This window comes from Neltuma alba, unplaced genomic scaffold (assembly GCF_004799145.2).
Source record: "Neltuma alba isolate B1F8T4 unplaced genomic scaffold, ASM479914v2 tig00010150_pilon, whole genome shotgun sequence".
Classification (NCBI taxonomy): Eukaryota; Viridiplantae; Streptophyta; class Magnoliopsida; order Fabales; family Fabaceae; genus Neltuma; species Neltuma alba.
The window spans coordinates 15,501-25,307 of NW_021635097.1; the positions used below are offsets into that span (position 1 = coordinate 15,501).

Sequence of the window (9,807 nt, forward strand, 5' to 3'; positions counted from 1 at the left end):
TCTGAGCAAGTGAAAAATATTGAACCTAATAACCCACTTAGACTGACAATTTACACGAGTTATTTCCAGTTTACACAGGATAAGTGTAATCCATACTAGTTCACTTGTTACCGGTTCTGGTATTCACTTAATTTTTTATTATGATTTTTCAAGAATCTTCTCTTCCCATAAGTTATTTTTTGTGTCTCTTCCTCTATTTTCTTTCTCTTCTTTCTTTCCCTCTTTCTCCGTTTTGGGATTAACTTTCTTTTTATTTCTCATGATTCTTACATGTTCTGAGCAAGTGAAAATTATTGAACCTGATAACCCACTCAGACTAGCGGTCTACTCAAGTGATTTCTTGTTGCTTTTAGCTCATTTGGTTTTAGTTCATTAGTTATTTCATCTAACACTTACGTTTTACTATTTAACGTGTAGGCCAAAAAAACGTTTCACTTATTGAAAAATCATTTCACTAATTAATAACTATTTCTTTGTTTATATTTTAAACTTCATAATAAATAGCTGGTGACTTGTCGTGAAACACTAAACAAGAATGATAATCCGTTTGAAAGACAGACCTTATCCATCCATTTATCCTAGCAAGTTTAAAATATTAAAAAAGTGATTGTTAATTGTTAAATATTATAAAAGTAGCTAATGAATTCCAGCTGAACAAAAGTTGTGATCAGTGTTATGATTAATAGCTAATGTGTTTTTGGGAACAGGTAAAGAGGCGCTGTAAGTAATATGTGCTTTAAATTAATAATATGGGCCAACCCTCGCGGGATGCGGCAAATTCAAGCTTTTGTGGTCCGGGCCGAATAGGCCCACTCGCCTTAAGTCTGCCATGAACATTAATACACCATATACTATTCTTAATTTCACGTGATACTATTTATAAATTACTTTTCATATATTTTATAAAGACTAAAAAAATCTTAAATTTTATTATTTTTATTTAAAATTTAATAATTTTCTAATTTTATTTATTTTTAGTATCTATTACCCTCTATAATAATTAACAACAAATCAACACAAAATCAAATGAAGAGAAAAATTATATATGTATATGAGAATTTTTTCTCTCTGCTTGATAAATAAATGGGACAATTGTAAATAAAAACTCTCAAAATTATGAAATTGCGAAATGAGTACTTGAATTAACATAATTACTACCAAGGATTGGGTTCCAAATATGAATTATAAGAAATTGGTGAAAAGACCAAATACCCCCATTTGTTTTATAAAAAAAAAAAGCCCTCATCCTCTCATTCTCTTTCATTCTCCACTTCCTCTCCCTCTCCTCTTGCTTCTCCTCCTTCCTCTTCCAACCCCCCATCCGCCCCACCCCTCTTTCCTCCCTCGACTTTTGTTGTTGAAGAAGAAAATCTAGAATAGTGATGACGGTGTCCTCCTCCCTTCTCTGCTCAAATTTGAACAAGTTGATATGTTTGGATTTGTAATAGGCCAATTTCAGGTCTTAGAACACTTCATATGATAAAGAAATTTTTGACGACCAAAAGGAATATAAGGTTCTGGAGATTGCTTGCAACGGATCCTGGCTCCATTCTTGATTGTGAAAAATTATTTCCACCAAATCATTGTCATAGAACCATTTTCCTGTCTTTACTACATTTCCCTTGCTTGAATGATGATGCAATGGAGAAACTACATATGGTGCCATTTTATTAGGATTGTTAAGGCTAATTTGATTTTGTTGAATTTATTAATTTGTGGATATGAATATCATTGGGCATATGAGAAGGGAATGCATATGGTTAGCTCAATTAAGCCTACATTAGTGACAATGGATTATACGGTCTATCCATCTTGTATATTTTTTCTTTAAATATAATATAATAGAGATTCTAGTTCGCCCTCCTCATTTCATTGCCATATTTTACCATTGTGTGGCCATGGGTTACATTTTATTTCACTATATTGGAGATGAAGTTTATGGAGAGTTGTTATTTTTCATACTAAACTTGTTATTGATAATTAAATTATAAAAATAATGCTAATTTTTGCTAAAATATAAGTTAATATCAATAAATTTTCAACCCTTGTTATTTTCTATACTAAACTTATTACCAGAACTAGATTATGAAAATAATGCCATTTATGCTAAGCCTTAAGTTATTGTCAATAACTTTTCAATACTTGTTATTTTCTATTATGGACTTGTTATTGGCAATTGAATTGTGAAAATGATACCAATTTCTTCTAAAACTTAAGTTGTTATAAATAGCTTTTTAATACTTGTTATTTTTTTTATTAGACTTATCATTAGTAGCTAAATTATGGAAATGATGTCAATTTTTACTAAAATTTTATAAATAACTTTCAATATTTGTTATTTTCCATACTAGACTTATTATTTGCAACTAAATTATGAAAATAATACAATTTCTGTTAAAACTTAAATTAATGTTAATAGCTTTTCAACTCAAATTTTATTCTTTAGTTTTAACCTTGGTGTTTATAAGTGTTTTACAGTGAAAGTTATTGGATAACTTTAATGTAACAAACCATTTATTAGTAAATTTGAATATGAAAATTACAAGTGCTATATGTCAAATAATAAATCTACATAAAAAAATTACAAGTCTGGTAGGTGAAATAACAAGTTTGAATATAAAAATTATAAGTCTAATAAGTGAAATAACATGTCTGGATAAGAAAATTACAAGTCAAAATATGAAAATTACAAGTCTAGTAAATGGATCAGTAATAATTTATTACCAAATAACAACTTACGGTAAAAATATAAGCACTCACATTTTTGTATCATTCATTGCTCTAGGTTTCCTATCATTCCCTTTGACTACTATATACAAATGAGCACTACTATTACTATATCTAAACATATTGGAAATATCACTATCATCATAAAAATCAATCAATATCCTCTCGTCAAGCAAGCCTCTCAAGCTGCTGGAACAACTTCTACAGCTATTGGAGGAACAACACGGATATTTTTATAAGGCAACTCAAATAAAAGAACTATACAGGGAAAACATAATGGCTATCGTTAGATTCAGCAAAAATAATCATATCAAATATGCAATAGGAAATAACAAATATGTAATAGGAAATAACAAGTCTGAAATATGAAATTACAACTTTGAAATAGAGAATTACAAGTTTGTAATAGGGAATAGGGAATTACAAATCTAGAATAGGAAATTACAAGTCCAGTTTGAGAAATAACAAGTTTTGAAAAGCTATTCATATTAACTTAAATTTTACCCAAAATTTATATTATTTTCACAGTTTAGTTGTCAATGACAAGTCTAGTATGAAAAATAACAAGTATTGAAAAATTATTTATATTAACTTAAGTTTTATCAGAAATTGGTATTATTTTCACAATTTAATTGTCAATAACAAGTATTGAAAAACTATTTACATTAACTTAAGTTTTACCAGAAATTGATATTATTTTCACAATTTAGTTATTAATATCAAGTCTAGTATGAGATAAAAATGTACTCGTAGTCGTTTTGAAGAGAAGAAAAATGTTGCTTGGGTCAAAAAAAAGTGTTGGTAATTCATAAATTATACGTCAACATAACAGTGTTGACATAGTTCAATAGTGAACAGGATATTCTAATCAATACTGAACATAACACAAGAATTCCATTGTAAACACTAAACAGGTCAGAAGTACTCAAATCGCTCCTCAGATTGTACAGAAAAGACTCAACATGATTGCTATTAAGATAATACATAGTAGTAATTGGTAAGAAAAAGAGCAACGGTATTAGACTTCAAATACAAATGACAGTTTTAAGGCTATTTAAAACTAGCAGCCACACAAATTTCAAACAGACATAACATGATGGCCATAGGAGGATGCCAAATGGAAAGTAAACGAAGCTTACTTTGGAATAGATGGTGCAAGTTTTTTGAGGATGACGGGTGAGGTTCATATTGAAGATAAAAATCCACACGTAAATTATTGAAGCAGCAATTCTTCCCTGTAATTTTATTTAAGTACCTTATAGAGAAGCACTAAAGAATAAAGAAAGGAAGAAACCAAACAAAAGGACAAAATGATATAAGTAATGTAGAATATACCAAAACAGTAACAACCATTGATTACTTAAATTACCACAATAGTGAATCACTTAGCATTCTTTCTCTATGGTCTTTCACCCAATAGCTCAAGCGAGTATCATAAATTGTCTTCGTTCAAACACCTCAAATTCAAATGTAGCACCCTAGTGATGAGTCAATCTTGTGATTAAAAATTAGTGGGTGACCATGATGATTTTAAGCTCTTAATTTGTATCAAAAAAAAAATTGTATTATTTAGTTAACAAGAAAAATGTGTTTTTGAATATATCAAAATTGGTAACCTCTAACTACTATACCTAATAAAAATGTGAACAATAAAAGTACAACACACTTATTATCGTAAAATGAAAAAAACAGATCATGAGAGCAATATAACATATATAATGGCATGCTGGATACAGCAGTATTTAAATTCACCCTTGCAACTAATTTTGCACAAAACGCTACAAACAAATAAACCTTGATTAAAATGCAAAACAAAACTTGAAATTATATATTGAGAAGTATACCTTATTCCTCTGCTACTTCCACCCCAATCACAATAGCTTGCAATTAGTTTCTGTAGTTGCCAAACCCCTCTCAAAGCCATTTGATTAATTCAAAAAGACAAGCTTTTAAGAGGAACCTAAACGGTTAAAAAGAGGCCAATAAGATCGAAAGCTGACGGTTATGGCGGGCTGACTAATCTTAGCAGATAGTAAGGGTGCTACACAGTGACACTCTTTTGTCTTTCATAATTCATGAAAGCTGAACTCTAAACTTTTTATTTTAGTATATATTTTATCATACAGTACAAGCGTATAACCCTTTGCCCTCCTAACATTTCCCCCACCTAAACCACCCACCATTCGCATAAAGCAATATACGAATTTTGATAGTTGTTTCAAGTTATATGAAAACCCAAAATACAAATATAAAGCAAAACATAATGTAGGATATGGAAAACTAGCATTTAGAATTATCAATCTAAAAAGCTTCTTTGCCAGAGCCCGTAAACAATACATTGAACCTACCTTTTTCGTAGAAGGTCTTGAGACAATACAACTCTGGTTTCACTCTGTTTATAATGTAGATATGTCTTCGAATTTGCTTAATGGGTCTTTACCAAATGACTTTGGTAGGAATAACTTGAAATACTTGAACCAGAAATCCAAGGAAGAGGAAGACGAGTCAGGGGGGAAATCGAACCCAAAATAATCGTCATTGCCATCTTTGCCATAGCTCATTTGCTCATCGTCGCCTCCCTTCATTCACTCATCATTGTTGTCCTTGCCGTCATTTATCTCGCTATCGCTGTAAGAAAGGAAGAGGGAGAGGAGTTAGACAATGAAGAAAGATAGAGTCGGGGCATGACGGCAAAGGATTAGGAAAAGCAGAAGGATATTTTCATCTGTTCACCAACATATCATAATTCATATTTGGGACCACATCCTTGGTAGTAATTATATTAATTCAAGTACCCATTTCACAATTTCATAATTTTGAGGGTTTGTATTTACAATTTTTTCTAAATAAATGGCAAAAAAAAATGCTTCTTTTTACCTTATAAATAAGAGCAAAGGAGTACGAGATAAATGAGTCTCTCCTTATATGAAAGGTTTCAAATGTGACTTCAAAGCAATGATTTAAAACCCGGACCAGACCGGCCGGTCAAACCGGTCAGATCGTCAGCTGGTGCTCACTGCGGCTCGTCCCAACTGGTTAGCTCGTTCTATCGTTTGGGCCGCTTCCAGCCGCCCTTTAGACCGGAAGCCGGTATTAACCGGAGAGCCGGGACGGTTTTGGAAAAACCGAACGGCCAAACTCTGTCTCACCATGAACGCTGGAAAAAACAAATCATACATAGTCTCACTCACTCACCAACTCAAGATCTGTTCCTGAAATACAAAGAAGAAAAGAAAAGGGAGAATATTGAAGAAGAGAACAGGACATGCTTGCCGGAAGAAGAAGATGATGAAAGAAGAAGAAGAAAAAAGCTCGTCACTTTTGTTCCATAAATCAAGGGGTTGAAACCACCGTGCATAAATACACTGTAAAAAGTAGAAGCCATCTGGTCTTACTCCTATTGCTGCACCGTCAAAAATTTAAAAGAAAGACTGACAGAAAAGACATCGCTTTTATGGCCTCCAGTTGGAAAATGAAGAAGTAAAAACTGAAAAGAAGCGACATCCTTGCTTGTGAGGATAAAAAAGGCCATCTGACATGTATTAATTGTAGTGAAAGAGTTGGCCCAAAAAACGGAGTGAAATGATTTAAATAAAAAACTATGCTGAAGAGGAAATTAAAAATAGTACTATTATAATATCATATTCAAAGGGTACAATGCTAAAAGAATTTTATTTCAATAGTTTTATCGTGTTGGGAGTTAAGAATTAGGATATATATTATTATACGTGAGTTTGTTTATTTTTATTCTCAAGTCATACAATAATTTTTATATCTATTTTTATATTTATATTATTATATAAATATATAATATTATTTTTAATTTAATTATTACGTTACCGGTCCGACTGAACGGTTTGACCGATTCGACCGTTTGAACCGTGACCCGTTAGGTTTTCCGGTTCAATATCCGGTCCGGCTTTGAAAACATTGCTTCAAAGAGAGCCAGAATATACTCACTTATTGAATTATAGATTATAGACAGTAAAACACATAGCGTCGGTTTATCTGAGAAACGCAGAAGCTGCCAAATTTAGCTTTCTTCTCTTCTTAGACCAAAAATGGCTTCCCTTCTCAACGTAAAACAAGTTCAGAATTTCAGATTCAAATTCCCACGAACATCGAGCAGGTTCAGATTCCACGAACAGTAGCTTAATCCGAAAATCAAAATAAAATTAAACAACAAACATACCCAGAGTTAGAGGCGATGGAGAGGAAAAGGAGAAGAAGGAGTAGATCAGACGAGGACGAGACTAGAAGGGGAGAACAAGGGCAACTCGCGTGTCGGCGTCGTCGAACTCGACAGGACCACGGGACGTTGCGTCGAGCTGCTGGCGTGCTGCGTGTCGTCGACGGTGAGACTGAGAGACGGAGACTCGGCAGCGACTGGTGAGTGGTAGATTCAACATAGGTGGCGAGGGAGGAGAGATGGAGCTCGAGCTCGACCTGCCGAAGGGGTATTGTTTCGATTCGAACGAGTGAAATGGAAGGAGGGAAAAAAAAAATCGTAATAAGCTCTATTTAAAAAAGTAGATAAATGAAGTTTTGAAATTTTAATTTAAAACAAAAATATAGAAGAATAATAAAAAATAATTAAAATTTTTAAAATCAATTTTATTAAAATTTTCCCTCCTCTTTCCTTCTCTCATTCTTTCTCGTACGAAACGGTCACTGAAAGCGAATGGAAGAGGGAATGAGCCACATTTGCTACTCGGCGGATATGCGCGCTCATCCCTCATAAAACGCACCGTTTGGTTAATGAAGGATTTGAGTCGTTAATCACAAATTAATCTCAGCTGTCTAATTTGGGATTTAGTCCGGTACCTTAAAATATTTTTTAATATTAATATAATTTTTGGTCTATCAAGTTTATCCTTATACTATTTAATCTCTCAAATTTCTTTTTATTTAAAATATTGGTCATTATAATTCAATAAATATCTAGATCATTTTGCCTCTTAAGAGACCAAAATCAATGATTTGAAATTTAAAGAACCAAAATTAAAATAAAGATAAAATTGAGGGATTAAATATTATATTAATCCTATTTTTTATGTGTTTAGCATTTTGAAGTATTTTTTAATGTATTCAGCATCTTAAAATATTTCTATAGGTGCGGCTAGCATTAACATCTTAATTTTTTTTTTTTTTGCATCCAATATACTAAGAATCTGTTTGGTATGCTGAAAATCTTGCGATGGAAAAAAAAAGAAGGGAGAATTAGAACCAAGGACCAAGAAAAAGCAATATGTATTTTAGAGGATCTTAAAAATCATAATTATTTTAGAGGATCTTAAAAAGCATAATTATTTTAAATGACCAAAAATTAAAATACAATTTTAAAAATACTAAATCACTCATAATTATTCTTCTTTTCCAATCAACTGTCACGTCTCACTCTATACAAAATTGAAAAATCATCAAATGTTAGATTTCGGATTGTGAGCAACAAATGGTTTTGAATGTTATCGTTTGCGATAAGAAAACTTGAAGATTTTAAAATAATAATGTTATTAATAATTGCAAATTCTGAGTATGAATAAGAAAAAAGTTGTGTATATATCGCTTAGGGAAGTTCTAACTTTTTGAAAAACTTGTGGGAAAAATGTAATTACATTATTTTAAAATAAATACCTAACAATATAAAATAGTAGGGAAGGAAAGCAGCAACTACTACTACATCAAGGGTGGAAAAATCACGGAGAGAGATGGAGGTGGGATAGAGATAATTTGGCATTTTAGGATCAGTATTTTAAATTTTGGTCCTTTTAAGTAATTCTAATTTTTATGGTCTTTTTTAATAAATATTTCTTTCTAGGGGTCCTTTATTCTAATTCTCCCAAAGAAAACGTTGATTTTCCAGCAATCCATTTTTTGGGGATGGTGGATTTTCCATTATTTAAGAGAAAATGAGTTCCCACCAATTTTAACGGAACAGATTTTTCATCACAGGCACGAAAATACAAAAGACTAAATTGTCCTTCAAATTTAAATAAAATTCTCAGCATCTAATTGATGAAATCATGAGAAGTTGCTTGAACAACCACAGCATTGAATCTTCATCTTTGCTATATGTTTAATTATTTTGTCACTGTTGGGTCGCTCAACCAACATATAAGGATTGGCCAACAAGTATCAACATTCATTCAATAAGCTTTTCAACAAAATCTATCCCGATAAAAATGCCTTTATATAAACTAGATATGATTTTTTAAATCTAATTTTAAAGCTAGGGAGAAAAAAAAATTCTAACCCTTACTCGCTTTTTTTATTATAACTTTAAAATTACAAAGTGCTTTTGAAAGGGTCTTATTGCATTGAAAACTAGACTCAGAAAGCTTTTAATGATAGGTCGTTCGCATAATTTGAATTTAAATTGAGAAAGTTGTACATAATCAAAATTTACTATGTTCAAAACATTAAAAACATAGTGTAATAGAGGCGTGACGAATTCAAATTCTGCACAAAAAATTGGAATATATTGTGCAAAAATTGAAATTTGTTGATGCAAATTCTAATTTACATTAATAAACCCATGATTAAACTTTAAGCTGCGAGAAAAAAAATGAGCATATTCAAATTTGCTGCAAAAAAAGTTGAACTTGCTGCATTAAAGTCAAATTCTCTTGAATTGATTTAAATTTGACATAAGAAAATTTAAATTTCTAATGATAATAAATTTCAAAATACAAAAATTTTTAAATGGATTTTATTGCATTAAAAACTAAACTTAAAGATCTTTTTAATGATAAATTGTTTGACTCATTTAAATCTAAATTAACAAATGTATATCATCTAAAAATTGACATTTTATTTAACTTTATTTGTGTCCTTTAGATATATAGATTATTTGGTTATGCTTCTTTCCTTTCTTTCTTTTTTTTCTTCCTTTTGCCTCGTGAATTTATTTTTATTCTTTTTACAAACTTCTCTATTATATTTTATTTTTATTTACTTATTTTTAATGATTTAATATCTATAATTATTTTTATATTTATATTGAATATTTATATTTATCATTATTATATATTTTTTGAATTATTGACTGTTTTAATAATAATATTATTCTATAAAATTCAA

At 30.8% G+C, this 9,807-nt stretch overlaps 1 long non-coding RNA gene across 1 annotated transcript; it reads right to left on the reverse strand.

Moving 5' to 3' along the window:
- Positions 1-3,699: 3,699 nt before the first annotated feature.
- Positions 3,700-7,183, reverse strand: LOC114754572 (uncharacterized). The gene is made up of 2 exons (XR_003741212.1): positions 6,920-7,183; positions 3,700-5,355 (listed from the first exon to the last, which is right to left on the reverse strand). It is a non-coding gene; the product is annotated as an uncharacterized LOC114754572 (long non-coding RNA).
- Between the last annotated feature and the right edge of the window lie 2,624 nt (positions 7,184-9,807).